The sequence below is a fragment of the Canis aureus genome, chromosome 12 (genome assembly GCF_053574225.1).
Source record: "Canis aureus isolate CA01 chromosome 12, VMU_Caureus_v.1.0, whole genome shotgun sequence".
In the NCBI taxonomy this organism is placed as follows: domain Eukaryota; kingdom Metazoa; phylum Chordata; class Mammalia; order Carnivora; family Canidae; genus Canis; species Canis aureus.
In genome coordinates, this window is record NC_135622.1 from 35077430 (window position 1) to 35097287 (window position 19858).

Consider the following 19858-nt stretch of genomic DNA (forward strand, 5'->3'; position numbering starts at 1 on the left):
ATAAAATTGTTAAAAAACAAAACAAAACAGAAAAACAATAAATATAAAATCCTAAATAAAATGCTAACAAAATAAGTCCAATTGTTTGTGTGTGTGTTAAATTATGACCAAACAGGGTTTATTCCATATATGCAAGGATAATTCAACTATTGGTAATCTACTGATACAACTCACCTTTTAAAGAAGAAAAACCATAAATTCATCCCAATACATGCCAAAAAAAAAAAAAGACATCCAATAAATTTTGATATTTGTTCATGATTAAAAAGCAAAACATGGGATGCCGGGGTGGCTCAGTGGTTGAACATCTCCCTTCGGCTCAGGACGTGATCCTGGAGTCCCGGGATCGAATCCCACGTCGGGCTCCCTGCATGGAGCCTGCTTCTCCCTCTGCCTTTGTTTCTGCCTCTCCCTCCCTCTGTGTCTCTCATGAATAAATGAATTTTTAAAAATCTTTAAAAAAATAAAATTAAAAAATAAAAAGCAAAACATACTCTGAGCAATCTAGAAATAGAAAGAATTATATTTCTATTTAAATTAATTTCTTAATCTAATATATGGTGCTTCATGATAGAGAACATCATACTTGTGAAATATCAGAAGCAATTTATTTAAGATTGGGAACAAAATGAACATATCTCTTATTATCCTTTCAGCTCATCATAATATTGGTGGTTCTAGCCAGTGCAATAAAAAATAAAAAAATTAAAGATTAAGAAGAAAAAAAATTATTATTATTTCCCAGCAATTTAATTAAACAGAAATACAAGAAAATACATACCAAAAAAATTGGAACTTAAGCAAGTTTGGCAAGGTGGCTTGATTTTAAAAATGTGAAAAATTAGTAACAATTTTGTTTTCAGGCAACAAGTAAGGAGAAATTTTTAATTTTTAGGAAAGTATCCAGTTAGAGAAGCAACAACAACAACCAAAAAAAATGAAGTGATCGGTAATATATACAAAAGATGTTCAAGATTTTAGAGAAAACTGTAACATTATTGAATGACATTTTTAAAAAACTAAATAAATAGAGAAATATACAATGGTAATGGAAAGGGGACTCAGTATCATTAAGATATCATTTTTGGGGCAGCCAGGATGGTTTAGCGCCACCTCCAGCCCAGTGTGTGATCCTGGAGACTCAGGTTTGAGTCCCACATCAGGCTCCCTGCACGGAGCCTGCTTCTTCCTCTGCCTCTGTCTCTGCCTCTCTCTCTGTCTCTCATGAATAAATAAATAAAATCTTTTAAAAAAAAGATACCATTTTTCTCATATTTATCTATAAATTTTAATGCAATCCCTATAAAATTGCCACACGCTGTTTTGCAGAATTTGACAAATTAATGAGAGTCGTATGGAAAGGACAAGAGCCAAGAACAGTCATAACCATTTGATGACTAAGAAGATGTGCAAGTATGGAAACAAAGTTATATGCACTTGAAGAAAATGTGGTATTTGTCCAAAAAGAGAGAGAGAGAGAGAGAGAGAGAGAGAAAATAGGTCAATGAAATGTAAGAGAGATCCCAAGCAGGAAAAAAGCATATGTGTATGAGAGGTCATTACAAGTCAGTGAGAAAGGACCAATTACAGAATGCATGTGGCTGCAGTTAAGTGGTCTATAATACAGAAAAACAAGTATAACTATTCCAACCTCACATTATAAACAGATTAAAAACTCAAATATGAATATTACTCTTTAAAGGTTTTATTTATTTATTCATAAGAGACGTGGAGAGAGAGATACAGACATAGGCAGAAGGAGAAGGAGGCTCCCCGTGGGGAACCTCATGTGGGACTCAATCCCAGGACCCCAGGATCGTGACCTGAGCCAAAGGCAGATGCTCAAATACTAAGCCACCCAAGTGCCCCTCAAATGTGAATATTAAACTTTTGAAAGAGAAAAATATGGCGAGAATATTTTTGTGAATATAGAGAAATGAATTGTTTCTTCAAGAAAATGCCAAAAGTACAATTCATAGGAAAAAAGATTGATTTTATTATATTGCTTTTGATAATATTGGAAATTTAAATTTTCATGATATAAGATACCACAAATTAAGGTAAAATACAAACCATATACTTGGAAAAAGCTATTTGTCACATATCAATAAAAAAATAGATATAATACTTATAAATAAGAAAAATACAAAGAATAATAAAATGAGTAAAAGATATGAATAGACAAGTCACAGAGAGAAAACTGAAACACCAAAAATTTCTAAGTCTCAGTAACTATCAAGAAAATGCTAAGAAGGGGAACCTTGGTGCCTTAGTCGATTAAGTGTCTGCCTTCAGCTCAGGTCATGATTCCAGGGTCCTGGGATTGAGGTCCAAAGTCAGGCTCCCCTGCTCCTGCTCTCTCTCTCTCTCTCTCTCTCTTTCTTTCTCTCTCTCTCTCTCTCAAGTAAATAAATAAAATCTTTTTTTTTAAAATGCAACTTGATGTGAGATATCACTTCAGGAAAACAAGACTTCTAAAATACTAATTTTTGAGGAGGAAATGGGGAAATTGGAACTTTCCCGTGTGGCAAGTACAAGTGCTTTGATAAGCAATTTGACAATAAATATCTAGCAAAGCTTAAGAGGTACATCTCTATGGCCCAGAATTTTACTTCTAGTTACAACTGTCCCCCCAACAACAAAAAAAATCCTACATAGACCTAGGAAGAGATGTACAAGGATGTCCACTGAAACCTTATTTGAACAGCAAAAAATAAGAAGCAAGCTCAAAGTTTGTCACTGAGGAAATGAATAATTACATATAATAGGACATGATAGTAGCTTAAATAAATAAACTACTTGTTAATGTTTGAACATGACTAAATCTCAGAATCAATATTCCATGGAAGGTGATGGCAAAAAGATGTAAGACTATTTCATTTATGTAAATATGTAAAATTTGCAAAAAAAAAAAAACCTATATATTTTTGAGGAGCACATACATATAGAATAAATATAGAGATGGGAAAGATACACATCAATTTCAGGATAGTGGTTAACTCTGTGAAGAAAGGTAAAGGAAAAGATAAGGAGCCATCAACTACATTGATAATATTTTGTTTCTAAAAAAAGAAAAGAAGAAAAGTAGGTGAACTAATTTTTAAATCTAGTGGTTGGTGGGGGGTCCTTGGGTGGGTCAGTGGGACTAAGTGTCCAACTCTTGATTTTGGCTCAGGTCATGATCTCAGGGTTGTGAGATGGAGCCCTGAGTTGGGCTCTGTGCTCAGCATGGTCTGCTTGAGATTCTCTCTCTCCCTCTCCCTCTACCCCTACCCTCCATTCTCTAAATAAATGAATGAAATAAATAAATAAAGTCTTTATTTTATTTTTTTTAAATTTTATTTATTTATTTGACAGAGAGAAAGAAAGAGAGAGTACAAGCAGGGAGAGTGGCAGGCAGAGAGAGAGGGAGAAACAGATTCCCTGCTGAGCAAGGAGCCCTGCATGGGGCTCGATCCCAGGACTCTGAGATCATAACCCAAGCCGAAGGCAGATGCTTAACAAACTGAGCCACCCAACACCCCAATAATTAAAATCTTTAAATCTAGTGGTTGGTACCTGGATATCTCAGGTTATCCTCTGTATTTTTCAATTTCCTAACTTTTAAAAATGAATAAGCAAAATCAACAAATCGCTTATATGTCCATAATCTCATTTTGATAGACTCTCCCAAAGGAGAACGTATGGTGTTTATTTTATAGATGAGAATACAGGTTCCTCAAGTTTAAACCCCTTGCCAGCCCTCACAGAGCCAGGAAGAAGAGTTAGGACATTAGCTTCAGTCACCTGCACCAAGGTGCTCCTCCAAAAATTCCTTGCCTTGCAAAATGATTATCCAGAGTCTTGTAAAGATCAAGTCCTATTACTACATTGAATATTTATTCCAATTTACCAAAATATGATTGACAAATCAAATTTTTAAGACAACATTGATTTTTTTTCCTCCATAAATCAGTGCCTACCTGAATTCAGAGGTTGACATGTACAGCTGGCAAAAGTGTGTCTATAATAGCATCATTTTCTGGTTCCAGTGGCATTTACATTGGAGGGTCTGGGACCCTCAGCAACTGTGGCTCTAGAAGCATCTTTGCCCCTGCCCAGTATCTTTCCAAAGTCAAAGGCTCCAGGGTAGAAGAAAACCACCAACAAACTCTTATCTACATGGCCTTGAGCCATCTTGTGATTATTGAAGAAAATCTGTGACTTGGCACCCATTCTGACTTACAGATCAGTTTAAAAATATATGTTACCACAGTGGAGCAGCTGCTATTTCTCCTTCCTTTGCCAACTGATTGTGTATAGCACGTTTTGTCATTTTTCCATTATTTGCAACTTTTGGGTTATCAGTCTTCTGAACAAATGATAACATGCTTTATTGGAAGACAAACTGTTTGAAGACAGAGTTGGAAAATAAGTTATTCAGGGCAACTGAGAAGGGGTTTTGTGCATCAGATGGTTTTAATTAAAGGAATCATATCAAATCTGCTTCTACTTACACAGGCGAGACACCTCCCAGGGTCTGAGATTAAAGCCTTTGTTAGTCTTTTTCACCAAAACTCTACCTGGGTCTTCTAAAGTTTTCTATTTTCCTGTTAAATGCCAGAGAATCTTTGGTATATAATTATGGGAAGTGGGAGTACCAGTGACTTATCCCAGAAAGAGAAAGAGGGAGAGAAGGATGGAGAGAGAGACAACTGTATTTCTTTTCTGTTTGTTTGTTTTGTTTGTTATGTTTATGCAAAATCCTCATTATCTTGAGTTTCTTTTTTTTAAGGTTTTATTTATTTATTGGACACAGAGAGAGAACAGAGAGCACAAGCAGGAGAAGCAGGAGAGAGAGAAGGAGAAGCAGACTCCCTGCTGAGTAGGGCACCCTACTTGGGGCTTGATCCCAGGACCCTGGGATCATGACCTGAGCCAAAGCCAGACACTAGACCACCTCAAGTTTCTTAGTATAGAAGATGTACATGAAAACCCTGTTGCTCCTCCAGCTGTCTCATTCTCTAGCAGAGAGTACATTTCTCCACAGCTACTCCTGCTATCAGACAATGCTCTCGGCACCCTGCAGTTTATGACACGACCCTTTCAACATTCTAGAAAGGTGTTTAGGATGCTATGTCATTTTTATAAAGATTAGAGGCCTCCCAGTCCACAATTTTCATCTGACTGAGAACATTGATCTCACCAACCATGAAGTCCTTGGTGAATGTGGACAAGCGCTCTACTTCCCCTGTCAAGTTGCTGGCTTTTCCCAGATTCCTTTAAAATAATATTTGAGAAACATATTTTAATATACAGTAATTCTTAGTCAACCATTTTACCACTACCCAACACTGCAGTTGACTCAGAGCTGTAGTGATAGTAAGAGGTTCCTTTTACATTTCAAATTTGAATACACCTGGCCTGCTCCTTACAAAAAATACAATTTAGCCACATCTCTATTATCCCAGAGACAGGGAAATGAGCTCATCAGGATACATTTGCATCAAAAAGTAATCCCTAAACTTCATTCTTAAGTCTAACCACCAAAACAGATATGTGACTTTCTGATAGTAAAACTGGTTTATTAAACGTTTATCTCTTTCTCATTTCTGATCTTCTCTAGCTCCCTTAGGTAGATGAAAAATTTCCATAATTTCTGAAAACAATTTCCAAAAACCTTTGACATAGTTTCTTAAATTTTCAAAGGGAAAAAAACTTGTCCCTCGCACTATAAGCAGTGCTGCCTACATAAACCAGCCTTGACCTCTGGATCTCATTCTCAATAAGCAGGGCCTTGGCCCCACATGGACCTGGAATGAAAGACGACAGTCTGTATTTTTTCTTGTTTCCCCAGTAATGATCACAGTGCCCAACAGGTTACAGAATCTCATTAAGTGAGTGTGAAACCAACAAAAATACCTCCTCCCTGTAACTGACTTATCAATTCAGGTACAACATCCTCTGAGATTCATCCACTTATTTATTCATTCAACAAACATTTATTGAGCACAACATGGGCATTTGGGGATACAGCAAAAACAATTCTGCCTCAAAGAACTCATATTTTAGCAGATGGAGTTTTACTTATTTATTAATAAAATAAATAAATAAATTGCATAGTATTTAGGTATTGTTAAGTGATGTGGGAAATGAGGGGAGATGAGTGTTTTTGTGGAGTGGTGATCCTGATTATAAATATAGTAGTCAGGGGAGGCCTCCCTGAGAAGTTACCATATCTGAGGGAAGAGGATTTCCGGGAAGGGACAGCAAATGCAAGGTCCAACAGAAGGGCAAGGAGTCCACATGGTGAGAGCAGATCGAGGGAACAGGTAAATGACCAGCCATGAGAAAAGAGAGGTGACTTGGGGCAGATAATACAGGGCTGCAGAGTCATCACTCAGCTATAACTCTGAGGTAAAGAGAAAGCCACTGAGGGTTTTAGAGTTTCAGACATGATATAACTTACAAGTTAACTCAGCATCACTCTGAGGGCTGTGTGGAGAACAGACTGTAAAGGAACAAAAGCAGAAAGAGCAGCAGGAAGCTACTGCAAGAATCCAGATGAGAGTGAACAGTGGCTTGGACCAAAGTGGTAACGAGGGTTGTGTTGAGATGTGATTGGATTCTGGATATATCTTGGAAGTAAAGTAAACATTTATAGACAGGTTGAATGTGGTACTTGTAAGAAGACCCTTAAGGATGACTCCAAGTTATTTGGCCTGAACAACTGAGTAGATGAAGTTGCACTAGTTAAGATGAGGAAGTCTTCAGGACAAGCCAGTCTTCCAGAGAAGATCAGGATCACAGTAAGCTGGAAATGCCCATTAGACATCCAGGTGATGAGGCTGAGTAGCCAACTGAAATCTTGATTTCAGTGGAATAATCTGGGCTGGAGATACAAATTTAAAAGTTATTAGCATACAGATGCTATTTAAAATTAGGAGACTAAATAAAAACCCAAAGAGAGTAAGCATAAGAAGAGGAGAGAGGCATGGAGGACTGAGTCCTGGGTTCTCCAAAGGTAAGAGGTTGGGAAGACTGAGTGAAACCAACAAAGAAGACAAGAAGGAGCAGCCAATGAGGAGGAAAACCAGCAGTGTGCATGTTCTGGAAGCCAAATAAAGCAAGTGTTCTAGGAAAGAGAGAACCAGTGGAGTCCCCGGGTGCTTCAGTTGGTTAAGTGACCAACTCTTGGTTTTGGCTCAGGTCATGATCTCTGGGTCCTTAGATCAAGCCCTGCGATAGGCTCCTGCTTGGTGGGGAGTCTGCTTCCCTTCTTCCTCTCCTTCTGCCCCTCCCCCTCACTGGCCCTCCCCCTCACTGGTGCTCACTCTCTCTCTCTCAAATAAATACAAAAGATGAATGGATAAAGAAGATGTGGTTTATGTATACAATGGAATATTACTCAGCCATTAGAAACGACAAATACCCATAATTTGCTTCGACGTGGATGGAACTGGAGGGTATTATGCTGAGTGAAATAAGTCAGTTGGAGAAGAACAAACATTATATGGTCTCATTCATTTGCGGAATATAAAAATAGTGAAAGGGAATGAAGGGGAAAGAAGAAAAAATGAGGGGATCCCTGGGTGGCGCAGCGGTTTGGCGCCTGCCTTTGGCCCAGGGCGCGATCCTGGAGACCCGGGATCGAATCCCACGTCGGGCTCCCGGTGCATGGAGCCTGCTTCTCCCTCTGCCTGTGTGCACCTCTGCCTCTCTCTCTCTCTGTGTGTGACTATCATAAATAAATAAAAATTAAAAAAAAAAAAAAGAAGAAAAAATGAGTTGGAAATATCAGAAAGGGAGACAGATTATGAAAGACTCCTAACTCTGGGAAACGAGCTAGGGGTGGTGGAAGGGGAGGTGGGCCGGGGGTGGGGGTGACTGGGTGACGGGCACTGAGGTGGGCACTTGACGGGATGAGCACTGGGTGATATTCTATATGTTGGCAAATTGAACACCAATAAAAAATAAATTTATTTAAAAAATAAAAAGTTTTAAAAAAGAAAGGAAAGAAGAAAGAAAAGAAAGAAAAAAGAAAAGAAAAGAAAAGAAAAGAAAAGAAAAGAAAAGAAAAGAAAAGGAAGGGAAGGGAAGGGAAGGGAAGGGAAGGGAAGGGAAGGGAAGGGAAGGGAAGGGAAGGGAAGGGAAGGGAGAAAGAAAGAAGAAAGAAAGAAAAGAAAGAAAGAAAGAAAAGAAAGAAAGAAAGAAAAGAAAGAAAGAAAGAAAGAAAGAAAGAAAGAAAGAAAGAAAGAAAGAAAGAAAGAAAGAAAAAACAATTAACAGCATTAATAGCATCAAATGATTTTGGTTAAGTCAAGTGAGATGAGGACTGTCTTTCTGGTGGGACATAAGCTCCACAAGGGAGAGGAGTCTGTCTTATTCTCACCTATATTGGAAGTACCTATAACAGTGTCTATTCATAGTAAGTACTTACTAAACATTTAATGAATTTTTAAGGTGCAAACGAAGAAGGTATGAAGCTTGACACACAAGCTCAACTATGCATGAAATGGCACAGCTCTTCTTTCTATTATTCGTTTCAAAGAGATGACAGGAAATTTAGCCCGGGTCATCTTCAGTGTTATGTCAAGTGCTGAAGGATTTGGCACCTTTAGGCTTTGGGAAAAGCTTCCTGATTATTACCCAAACTGTCCCTACAAACGACACTAAGCTACCCAGGGGAGCTCTGCTGTTTCAAATCCACACTTGGGGCACAGGAGGTTTCTGAGATGCTACTTAGACCAGGCCTAAAGGCAAAGTCAGGTGCCAGAGGAAGTTCCAGAGTGAAGGAGACTGTGGGAGGCAGGAATCTGGGCCCCCACCAAAGGGAATGAATGGGACTGTCCCACCCCTGTTGAGAGTTTCCATATACAATTGTAGTCCAGTAAATCTGCTGGGCTGTAAATGCTGGCAAGTTCTTTAAAATAACATAAATTAAAAAATGTAAAAGCACAGAAAACAAAGGCTGTCTGAGGGCCATTTCTGCCCATGGCTGCTAGAGTGATCTCATCCTAGATGTTCCATCCAGGCACTGCTTTCTGGAGGTGGGGTGCAGCCGCTCAGAGGGCTCCCTGCACTGCCTTCCCCAGTTCAAGAGAATCATTTCCTAAACTGGGAAAGAAAATCCATTCTTCTTTGCTGCTTCTAAAGATTTTTTTTAATTTATTTATTCATGAGAGACACAGAGAAAAAAGCAGAGACATAGGCAGAGGGAAAAGCAGGCTCCCTGGGAGGATCCCAATATGGGACTGGATCCCAGGACCCCAGGATCACGCCTTGAGCCAAAGGCAGATGCTCAACCACTGAGCCACCCAGGCGTCCCTCCCTTGATGCTTCTATGCCTGAAAATTCTCTCTCATCTCTGGGCTTTAACATTTTAAGAACAAAACCCATACAGTCTCGTCCTCCATGTCTGCTTGTATGCTACCATCCCCACCCCCTCCCATGTACCTCTTCTGAAGGAGTGTGAAGCCCCAGACCTGCCTGAACCCAGGATGGGGAGGCAGAGAGACCAGAACCCAGAGGATTGAGGGACGGAGGACAGAAAAAAAAAAAAAGGCAGCTTCTTTTGAGGAAATAAAGCAGTCAAGGTATAGACCTTGCCTTTCTGAAACTTATACTATAATTGAGATGACAAAACACACACTCATGCAACTGTGCATATTAAATATGAAACTCAAGACATTACGTTAATTCTAGCTGGAGTTATTAGGAAAACAAGTTATGAAAAGTCAAATATAAGCTTGGCCTTGAAAAGTCAATACATTTTTATTTTAAGTGAGGATTGTCATTTTTAGGAGTGTAAATTGTAATATTCACCAGAAGCCTTGAAAATGTGAGATCTGAATGCCCCAGTAATTCTACTTGTAGTAATGGATCTTAATTATGTGTTCAAAGATATATGCACAAGGATGTCCATGCATATCTATAAAGTGGAATATTATGTATCCAATCAAAATGAGGATGTAAGAATACATATTGATTTAGAAAACTGTCCATCAAAAAAAAGCATTTAGGCAAGTAATTTTATAGCATGAATCATCCCATGTTTAGAAAGTATATTTTGTGTGTATATGCACATGTCCTTGCCTCTTGAAAAGTTAGAAAGGATGGATACACCAAATGTTGCTGGAGATTATGGTAGATAACTCTCCCCTCCTGCCCTGGGTGGGGTACACATCCCTGCCATAGCAATGTTGGGCTTGGCCAAGTGACTTGTGCTGAGCAATGGAATATGAGCAGATGTTCCATCTGTCCAAGCTAATGCTTTCAATGTGACAGTGTGCTTTTGGTTCAGCTGCTCACTCTTCCCCTCTGCTGTGAGGACAGGGACAGCCCAGAGTGGGGCTGCTTCTTTTGCCTGAGATCCAAAAGGAGAAAACACATGGAGCACATTCCAGAACCTGGAACACATGACAGCCACGTTGCAGCCCTCCTGTAACATGAAGGAAAAATAAACACTTGCTAAAAAATTAAATAAATAAATAAATAAATAAATAAATAAATAAATATTTGCTGCAGAAGCCCCCACTATTGTGTGTCATGTGTCACCAGAGCAAACCTGAGAAATACAGTAGTTATCACAAGGTGAGCTTTGTTTTCGCTGAAAACTACATGTGATTTTCACTTCTAAAAATATACACTTCTGTATTGTCTGAAATTCTAACAATGGGTATGGTTTATGCCTTCAATACCAGAAAAATCAATGAAGATACAAACATTTTAAAATAAGTGAATTTTTTCTAATTAAAATATTCACAACACTAAAAAATTGTAAAAAAAAAAATAAAAATAAAATAAAAAAAAACTAAAAGTAGCACCCAGACCCATCACTTATAACCTCTCTTGGCAATTTTGGAATATGGATTTCTATGGAGCTTTTAAAAAAAAAAACTTTTTTAATAGTTGAGCTCATACTATATAGAGAGTTTGGTGTTTTTTTTCCTCTCTTTATTGAAACAAGTATTTTCTTTTATCTTTTTTTTTTTTTTTTTTTAGAGAGAGTGAGCATGCACATGGATGCACACAGAGGGGAGGATGGGAAGGGCAGAGGAAGAGGGAGAGAGAGACTCTTAAGCAGGCTCCATACTCAGCACAGAGCCTGGTGGGGGGCTCAATCTCAGGACCCTGAGATCATGACCTGAGATGAAATTACAAGTCGGACGCTTAACAAACTGAGCCACTCACATGCCCCACTAAGTATTTTCTTACATTAACAAATCTGTACACATCATTTTTATTGTCTGTATCTTGTAAATGTGCTGCATTTAATCCTCCATTACTGAACATTTAGGTTCGAACCAGTCATCATATAATAACTATAATGGCCATCTTTGCACATTAAAGCTTTTTCTAAATGAAAAATTATTTCCTCAAGAGTGGGTAAAATTTTAAGACCTAGTATATACTGTCAAATTGCTTGGTGGGCTAAAATTTAACCAAAACAAATGGTGAGGGAGAGCATGAGAACAGCCTGGGACCATACTGAGCTGGGCTGCCACAGAGTCTCATGCTGCTGCATAGGCCAAGGTGTTTCAGCTTGGTGAGGTCAACAGTGGGGAGCCATTGCAGGTCCGTGCAAAAGGATTAACAGGATGAACTTGGCATTTTAGGAAGATTTCTCAGCCAGCCAGACCCACTGGATTGGGACATACACAAGACAGGAGGCAGGAGACCAGCTAGGAAGTTGTACTAGTGGCTTTGGTACAAGGTGATGATGGTCTGGTTTAGGTGAGGGCAGCAGGAATAGTTAGGACATCGAGACACAGCAATGTGTGATATATGACAAAATAACAGTATCAGTTCTCTACAAATTTATATTTGTAGAATTTGAGTAAGTTTCACCACCACTTGGCTCTGTCAACGGGAAGCTTTCAATTGGCTTACTACCTGTTCATTTATTCTTTCAACACAAAAGGGGACTAGAAATATGCTTCTCTTTCACATTGGACCACCCTACACACTAAGAATTTTTCTAATTACCTACAGCATAACCTGTTTTGTTGTTGTTTTAATGACATAAATCAACAGTGTTTATACACTGAAATTCCACCAAATTATTGCTGTCAGAAAAATACTCCATAAAATAACACAGTCTGAGACAGTTCACAGAATTGTCCAAAGTAGGCCCATTGAATCTGAAGGACTCTGAGATTAGCTTGTTTGTTTTTTTTAATTTTTTATTTTCTAAAGATTTATTTGAGAGAGAGCACGCATGGATGGGGGAGGGGCAGAGGGGGAGAGATTCAAGGAGGGAGTCAAGCAGACTCCCCGCTAAGCATGGAACCCCCCGTACCCCCCAAATTGGGGCTGGATCTCAATGACCTGAAATCATGACCTGAGCCAAAATCAAGAGGCAGATGCTCAACCAATTGCGCACCCAGGCACCCTTTCGTTTTGTTTTTTAATGTATGGTTGTACGGAACATTTGGGAATTCTTATTTTAAAGGAACCCAACAAAAGAAATTGATCCTTGGACAAAAAGAGAGAGATTGGAAGAATGTTATTATATTTTTTCATTAAAACCTATATTACAGGGATCCCTGGGTGGCGCAGCGGTTTGGCGCGGGCCTTTCGCCCAGGGCGCGATCCTGGAGACCCAGGATCGAATCCCACGTCGGGCTCCCGGTGCGTGGAGCCTGCTTCTCCCTCTGCCTATGTCTCTGCCTCTCTCTCTCTCTCTCTCTCTCTCTCTGTGACTATCATAAATAAGTAAAAATTTAAAAAATAAATAAAAAATAAAAAATAAACCTATATTACATGAAATTGTAATTTCATTCTTATGCAATCATTACCCTGAAACATAAAAGAGAGACAGGATAGTTGAAGAATCAATAATGACAGCTCAGGAGGACATCTCTGGATTTCATTGCTTAGTGTGTGACTTGAGCATGAGGATAAAGCTAGAAGCATTTTTCTTGAAATGTGCACTGAGTTCACAGATGTTATATAATCACTTTTAAATTGGTGGAGTAATCTTTTCAAAATGCTTGTCCGTACAAGTTTTCAGAACTGCAATATGTCAGCCAAACATTCACAAAAGGAAACTTCCTTTTTAAGTATAAATATAAATCCTTCTTGAGGTGTTGTATGACTGGGATATTGCAGACTTTCATTCGAAGCTCCAGAGGATATGGGATTGGCATGAATAGGTGATTTTCAAATTTATCTAATAAAAATGTCAAAACACTGAGAGCTAGAATATCTTTCATTTACCCACGTAAAAATAACAGCAAAAAACTGGCAAACTCAAAGCAACGAATTCAAATCAAAGATAATCAAAATAGACCTTAGCTGTTAAATGTTCCAGACCCCTTCCTAGAAGTCCTAACCTTTATCTAAAGAGTCCCAGAGATAATTCAATGAAAACATATTTTTAAAGTGTCTTTCTTACCTCAAAAATTTAGTCTAAAGTTTAAAACCAACCTCAGATTTCTTTTAAATTATTCCTTCCTTAATGGAAAAATTATCCCACAATTTTAAAATATCTCCCATCACCTTATTTATATATTTCATATATTACCTCAAACTTCATTCCTAAAAGCAAAAGCATGACTTGAATACAATGAGTAAGACAGTCTAAGCTAAAGTCACAAAAATCAGTAAATATTTCTACAGCTAGTTCAAAGTGTAAATATTTGGTCCGTAAAGAATCTTTATTACTGTCTGAAGAGTAGTCTTGTCTAATAAACTTCTTCAAATAAAGCAAAACTCTGTTGAGAAAACACTTCCCTTGGTACCATCCCCTTCCCCCAAAAAAAGAAGACAATGTTCTCTCTCCCCATCTGCCCAGCTAGTTAGGCACAGGGATGGATGGTTCAAAAGTTTAACAGGGTATTTTCATTCCCAGCCACACCAAAAAATAACATCCTTTAGTGCTGTTTCAGAAATTTAGGAGCACCGTTCAAATACATCAAGTTATTTGTTGAAGAACATGTGCTAAAGCCCCAGAACTGAACCTTAAAGTCTGTCCTAAAAAACAGAGCAAATATTGGGGCCTTTCCAAGCAAAATCAGTTTATGATTAAAATCTCACCAAGACCAGGTTTTATATTTTGACAAGGAAAAAAACATTTTAGGTATTTTTATATGGTCAAGAATGTCCAGAAATAGCAGCTTTGGGTACATGTCATGGGTAGGTTGGCAGCAGCCTGATCCCAAATCTCCAGGGAAAATCATGCAAAAACTGGAAAAGGATTCCTAAAAGTAGGCAAAGGGCCACCAATGTAATTTGTAACGGGTATCTGTTTCCTGGCCACACGTGCGGCAAAGAAATCAAGGAGTACAGGTTTGAATTGTGAGACCCTAGAGTCAAACTCTGCCAGGAAACAATCCTAGAATTTTCTTTCTCCCGAAAGCAAAGATGCTTTGACAGGAGGAAAAAACAATCCACCCTTCCTAACAGAATACTTACAGTGAGATAACAAGGACAGTGAGACCCTCCCCACAGCCAACAACAACAAGGCCACGACTACCTTGTCCACTTCAGTCCTTCTGCCCCTCCTCACAGGCACTATCCTGTTTCCTCCTCATTCCTAAGATTGTTTCTTCCCTTATTACGTCTCTCTCCATTAAAAAACTTAGTCAAATTCAGCACTTCTCAAGATGAGTTTGAAAGAACTCTACTAGAGATACACAGATGTTCACAGGTGCTCCTCCCCAAAATGGTTCCAAGATCCAAACAAGGTTTAAAATGCTTCCTTTACAGGACTTCTCAGAGCTTTCAATATGCTAATGTATGTTAAGAATATCTCATTTCCTAATTTCTTTTGGCCATGGATGCCTCTTTGTTTTGTCATCCTTATTAACATCTCACTAAGGAGTTGTGGTGAGTGAAATCTTTCTGAAGTTTAGCAAGAGTCTATTTGACTCTTAGGCCATTTAACATAGAACTATCCTGGAACATTAAACAATGCCTTAAATAATGCCACAGTTGTTCCTCTTCCTCCAAGTTACCTTCTCATGGTCCTAAATTGGAGGAGGGGATGACTATTGCCCTTCCCCCCTACCCTCCATTTCTCTACAATGATGTTTCAATTCAAAATCGGAGGCAAAGAAAATGTCAAAAGGCTTTAAATTGGTCCTTGAGGTCCTCTGTGTAGTTCCTTTGCCCACAAGACTTCAGGGTCCCTCTTACAGGCAGTGTCCTGGGTCTGCCAAGTCTCACACATCTCCTGAGACATAAATGGCTGGAGTGGTTGTGTTAAAAGAGATAGTGAGCATGATGGCATTAACGGTTATAAAACAGAAGGGACTATTATTATTTTCACATCATTAAATTAGTGCCTTTTATGTCTTGCTATGCTCATTTGGGCACTTAATAAATACATTTTAATACTGTACGACCAAGTAAACTAAATTTTTGCAACTTCAGTCTTGCAGTTATGTTTCTGCAGCACAGAGACACGGAATGACAGATGGCCAGAGTGGGGAGAGGTGGGAGCAGAGCACAGTGTTGAAGTGAGTAATTAAGAGAAGGAGACGGTGGCCCAGTAGGACTGGTTTGACAGGCTAAAATTTGCCCCAACAGGGGCAGAGATGACATCATGGGAATCCAGATCAAGACCAGTGATGAGGTTATATGGCTGACAACCCCAAACCCACCTAAAAAGCTGGAGTATGAGTGTTCATCAACAAGCCAGTGCTGCCAGGTGTATAAGGATGAGAGGATATTCTGGATTAGACGGGCTTGTGAGCAATGATAGGGAAAGAGGGGGAAATACGAGAAGAAAGGAAGAGGAGTTTAAACAGCAGAGAATCCTCTCCCCCACCCCCTCTCTAATTCAGTACCCACCAGAATTTCTGCTGTCTGGAGAGACTAGAGCCTTATGCTGAGAAGTGACAGTTTCTGTGGGTCCCCTTGATTTCCCAAGAAAGAGTATCCCAGCTTCCAATAGTTCAACAAGGGCCAACAAAACCTCAGCAATCCCAAAGCACCAGCCCACGCTGCCAACTCCCAGCCTACCTGGAAACAAGGAGTCACAAAGAAACAGGAATCAGGGACCCAGATGACTACACAGGTGGCTCACAGAGCAACCCAGGAAAGAAGAGAAATTGTAGAGGGAGGCACTGAACTCCCATTTATACTCCCAGCCAAGTTTAATTCAAGGTAGAATGATGGCACCTAAAATGTTAACGTCAGGGCTAACATTCGCCAAATAAAATAACCTCTCGAAGGATGAAGTCTTGGAGGGGAGGTCATTAATATGAAAGAGCTGGGGTCTAGGGGAGCAACCCTCATCTTGCCGCTCACAGGCTCTGGGAACTTGAAACAATTTCTTCGCTCAGTCCTCCAATGATCACATCTGTAAAGCAGGAGGAGCCAGAGAGATAATGAAGGTGAAGGTGCTTTGAAGCACGTGGAGACCCCTTCTAGATCTGCCAAGCTCCGCCTCCTCGGTGGGTCTTACTTCTGATTGGCTGCAGCCTTTGTCACATAACCTACTGGAGCTTTCATCCCCCACAAATGCCAGAACCAGCCTGGGTTTAATCAGGAGATCTGTTTATCCAACATCCTTGGCTCATGGAAGATTGTCCGTGGGACCCCAGTGCCTTCTTTCCTCCGGATAGCCACTTGCCTTTTTCTTGGTTGTGCTTTACTTTCTGTGTATGTCCGATTTTTTTTTCAATGACTGACCTGGATTTTAGGTTTTAATAGCCTATATATCAAATTTTGTTAGTTCAGCTGTATGGCTAAAATGCTTTTACTCTTTTCCTCTTAATTAATGGATACCATTCAACACTGAAGGATTCTGTTTAATCTTTTTTTAAAATGAGATTTAAATTATTCTTTGTTTGCACATGGCCCTAGAGAAGCTTTTGGGGGCAGGGGTTGCTGGGAGAGGGTTAGTAGAAGAAGGGGTATACGAGTCGGTTTTCCTTAATAGAAATAGATTCCCAATGACTGTAAAACAGAGAGCTTCTCCACCTGGTAGTTATTTAGGAAAATGATTTTTTAACCTAATCACAGGATTTTTACACTTATATTAAATTCCACTTTTGTTAGTTTTGACCTAGCAATTCAGCCTAGACATCCGTTTTTAAATTAAGCTTTTATTGTGGGATTTTTTTTTCTTTTGACAAAAGACTTTTTCAGAAAGTAAAGACTTAAGGTCAAAAGAGGGCCCAGATTTCTCTTTCCCCAGATCCCACTATGCCACAGTCAGAAAACAGAGCATGCAATGAATTGCTCTTTACTCCTTACTCAATTTGGGTAAGGAATCCCCTTAAAAGCTATCTTTTCAGCAACTTATATCCAGATACAATACTATTCTGAAAATAACTTAAAGGCCAGATACTGTTTTGACCATCTACATGTTCCTGAGATGACAGGGGCATCGAATAGAGCCCAACCCCCAAACACACACCTTAGCCTGTAGACTATAAAAATTTATTAGGTGAGCCCAGTTTAGGGTGTTGCTAAATTCTTTAGCTGGCAGTGATCTTGGTTTGCATTAGGGACAAGCTGTCTTAAAATAAAGCCCTTGAAAGGAGTAACTCCAGACCCTTAAGGTGAGGAACTGCCAAGTAATTTCAGAAGAGAGTTCACTTCAGTTGCTTTGGAAACAGGTTTTGACAATGGCTCTATATGCCAAAGGGCTGAGTATACAGAGGGCACTGGGTTCCCGCCCCTTGAATGATTATTGAGGTTTTGCTCACCAAACAGATGACTTCATTCTGACAACAACGCTTTTTTTCTGAGAAGCTGCTAGTTCATACACATTATAAAATAAATTCTCTCATTGACACTGGAGTGGCAGGAACTACAAACATCACTTTTTAAAAAGTGTGTGAGTTGGAAAAGGTAAGCTAGAAAAGAATAGAATTTCTCTCAAAAAGAATTTGTGGTAACCATGGAAACCAGGCACCCAATCAGCAATCACTTTATCACTTTATTGATTAAGAAGGTGTGTGGAAGCATACATAATGCCTTTATCTTAGGTAGCTTTAGTTCAGTCTGTGCAAGATGTTTTGAAGTATGGGTGCCAGTAATGTCTGAATCTCCTCTTCCCTCAGCCCCCTAGGAAGCCATGTCTACTAAAGGAAGAAAAGATGCAACAGATAACCAGCCCTTATTCAAAGGCTCACTGGTTTTTAACATCTCATGTCTCCCATCTTCCAATGGCTACCAGCAAACTGGGGTACAGGCAAGGAGGAGTCTTTGTATATCATTCTTCTCCCTTCAACACAAACACTGAGGAATAAGAGAACCAACTCCTCCCCAGTTATGTTTGGCCTAAGCCCACATATCCCATGACTGTAGACCCTCTTGGATGATGTAGAAATGAGTTTTCACATGATGAAATTATGTCATTATTCCTTCCACATTAAAGCTTTGATTTCTTTCTCTATGTCAGTCATCCTCAACTTTTTCTGTAAAAGCCCAGACAGCGCATGGTTTAGGCTTTGCAAGCTGTATATGGTCTCTCTCCTGTGCCACCCCCCACTCTCCTCTTGACCCCCTCCTCCTCTATTTATAACCCTTCTTCTATTTATAACCCTTCTTCTTCTATTTATAATGCTTCAAAATGTAAAACCCATTCTTAGCTTACAGATTTGATCTCTGGACCATAATTTGTTGATTCCTTCCCTATACTATGCCACAGAAGTTCTAACATCTCAGCCTCATAGAATGTATGTTTAGCCAAGTGTCAGTAAATTAAGCACACGGTCCAGCTAATTAATACACTAAACCCAGAATCTCTGGAAAATTCACCCATTTCAATAAATACAGCCTGACCACCCATTATATACTATTCTCCTTGGTTTAATACACTGAGAATTTATTCCCACACATACACTATACTCCCCAGGTTCCAGCTGATATAAATTAACCAGATAGTGCACTCTGAGTAATGCTGTATCTCCCCAGGTCAGATTCACACTCATACTCCTGTACATGATGGGCTCTGACTCCAGCTGTAAGTCTAGAAGCTATGAAAAGTGGATCTTGATTGGATTGCCTCTCACAAAACAACAGGGTTGAGTGACATTAGAGTTTTCAAGCAAAGGAAAGATCAACTCAACCTTGGGAGGAGGAGCTTGTTCTACTAGCAGGGAAGATTCAGAGACACTTGGGAGGGATTCAAAAACTTCAGCTTCCTCTGAGTCCACCCAGAATAGCTTCATTCCAAATCTCAGGGCCCCCACTCCTTCCCAACCACATCCCTAACTGTCACGTGAGAAATTTGGTGAGTCTGATTTTAATTGACGTTGTAATCCTGCAATCCACACAATTAAATCTGGGATTTGGTTTTCAATAATATGTGCTCCACAACTGTAATAAATACACTGGTCTTGTATAAGACAACCATAGAAATTCTCTGTTTTTTTTACTGAGACTGAGGCTGATATTTTTAAACCCTGAGTTTGTCACTTTCTTTTTGTTATTCCTCCAGTGAAGACTGAAAAAGCCAGCCCATGCCAGGTCCTTGTAGCCATTATTACTATAATGTAACTGTTAAGTGCAGCAATCCTTTCTCCCCTGAGGAACTTACTTTAATGGGAACTTTATCCCAAGTGATCATAGTTGATAATTTAATGATTTTGCCACTACATGCCATGAATTATGCCATTTTCCTTTGGAAAAGAGGTCAGTGCTACATTTGAGACCAAGGTCATAACCAAACCAATCCAAGAATTCCATCATTTATGGTTTGTTTAATATGACTACTCCTATTAGAAATAGTCTTTCCATGGAAGAAGGAGAGAAGGAAGGAAGGATAGAAGGAAGGAAGGAAGGAAGGAAGGAAGGAAGGAAGGAAGGAAGGAAGGAAGGAAGGAAGGAAAGAATTACATGAGATATTTAAACAGAGAGGGTTTAATATGCAAAATTGATTTCACAGATGTTGGAGAAATGAAAAAATAAAAGCAAG

General features: G+C 39.3%; 1 long non-coding RNA gene across 1 annotated transcript in view; it reads right to left on the reverse strand.

Moving 5' to 3' along the window:
* Window positions 1–17806, reverse strand: part of LOC144324668 (uncharacterized) — a 58349-nt gene extending 40543 nt beyond the window's left edge. The window contains exon 1 of the long non-coding RNA XR_013390095.1: window positions 17643–17806. This is a non-coding gene — a long non-coding RNA (uncharacterized LOC144324668). The remainder of the gene's footprint in view (window positions 1–17642) is intronic.
* Window positions 17807–19858: the final 2052 nt, after the last annotated feature.